Source organism: Cucurbita maxima, unplaced genomic scaffold (assembly GCF_002738345.1).
Source record: "Cucurbita maxima cultivar Rimu unplaced genomic scaffold, Cmax_1.0 Cma_Scf00005, whole genome shotgun sequence".
NCBI classification, from domain to species: Eukaryota; Viridiplantae; Streptophyta; class Magnoliopsida; order Cucurbitales; family Cucurbitaceae; genus Cucurbita; species Cucurbita maxima.
This window is the reverse complement of record NW_019272021.1, coordinates 4,264,676-4,266,716: the sequence shown is the minus strand read 5'-3', so window position 1 is coordinate 4,266,716 and position 2,041 is coordinate 4,264,676.

The following is a 2,041-nucleotide window of genomic DNA, read 5'->3' as shown; positions in this document are numbered from 1 at the left end:
AATAAGATATTTATATGGCCATTGAATTGGAAGACCAAATCTGGGTGCAATTAATTTCTTAATTGCAAATCGTTAAGGAGTTTAAGTACTGAACAAATTTTAATTTCTGCCCCTTTGGGCCTTCGGGGGAAAAAATAAAAATAAATAAATTTACGGCCATTGGCAGAAGGGATCGGTAATAATAATCATCGCGGTCGGAGGGAGTGGGTCCCACGGCGGAGGGAATTGTGATGGATATTCTTAAACACATGTTTTAAATCCCATTTTATTGCCTTCTTATTATCCAATACTAACGCAATCTCCATTTGTGGCTTTCCTATATTATATTATTTTTATATTTTATCTATTTTTTTTAATTCATATATATATATATATATATATCTCGTAACCGTAGCTCTATGGATAAGACGTTAATTACCATAATATTATGGCGATTCATCCAATAATCACTCTGCAATAGATAAAACGTTACATCTATATATATAGTTCAAATTAAGAACGTTTATAGGTTGAATTGGTTCGGGTTACATTTTAAGACTCAACTAAATTATTTGGATGGTCAAATTTTTCAATCCAAATAAATTTTATTAAATAATATTTTTACTCTAACCGAGACATAATATAATGAATTAAATTGGTTCTGATGGTTCGAGTTAATTTTTTTAATAAAAATAAAATATTAATAAGTAAAATATTTATTTATTTATTTTAAGTTAGCGATATTTATATATTTATTTATTAAATAAAATTAATAATAAATAAACTAGTTTTAAAGAACTTCTAAACTAATTCAAGCCAACCTAGTTTCAATTATAATAATAAAAATTGATTTGACCGTTTATATATAAAAATTAAAATTACAACTACATTTATTTAATCTAAAATATATCATTAAAACCATATACATATTTATTAAAATAATTTATTTAATTAGATAGATGACGACGCATACCGATAATAACTAATAAATCCGTTAAAATATTACGTAATAATTAAAAATTTAACATAAATTGAAACTTAAATACTGTCACAACGTTTAAATTACCATTGCATTCATTATGAATCTCAATTTTCATAAATAATTATAAAATATTTATGAAATGGTAAAATTAATATAGCACCATTTATAAATTTTTGGAACAATCCAAAATTTTAAATTGGTTGGATTATCTACTTAAATGAACTAAATAGGCTTTACAAATCTAGCCTAACTAACCCTTTATTTTTCAGGTCGAGTTGGGTTCAATCACCAAGTTGGGACGAACAATCTGAAGTCTAAAGAAACAGCAAATATTGAGATTTAGGAAAACGAGAGTCAAAGAGGAACGAACATAGCTCGAGAGAGCTGAGATAGACAAAAATGCGAGAGACAGAAAGACAATGACCGACTAATGGAGGTCGAAGGAGACTGAGAGATGTAAAGAGCGCAAAAGATGGAGGTCATCAAGGATCGAGAGGCTCAAGAGCATTACATATGGTCGAGAGAAGCTCGGGACCAATACATATGTATATGTATATGTGTATGTATATATTAAAAATGTCAGTTACTAGTGAATCTTTTAGGACAGCTTCTATGGTGGAAGAGTCACTGCCCAAATGTTTGGTCGGCCATAGTGAAAAGGTTGTTTGGGGTAATTCACTTTTGAGGTAAATAAAAATAAAATAAAATAAATCAAACCCCAACTTATATTTTTTTCAATTTTTTCTCTTAAACCCAATAATTTTCTCAAATTTGGTATTCTATCTACAAATTTTGGGTAATTTACAAAAATGGGCTAAACAGCTTTCATTTTTTAAAAATTGCCCCACTTTTAAATAATTAGTATTTTTGGACCTATTTATTGATGGTTTTGATGTGAACATGAATTTTCTTTATGGCACCTCTCTTTTATATAATTTAAAATTTACCCCCTAAAATTTAATAATCATTTAAATACTGAATGGCAAAATCGTAATTTCACTTTTTATTTTTACATTTTATTTTATATTTTTATTCCTAAGATTTATGTCTCTATAGTTTTTTTTTTTTTTTTTTTTTTTT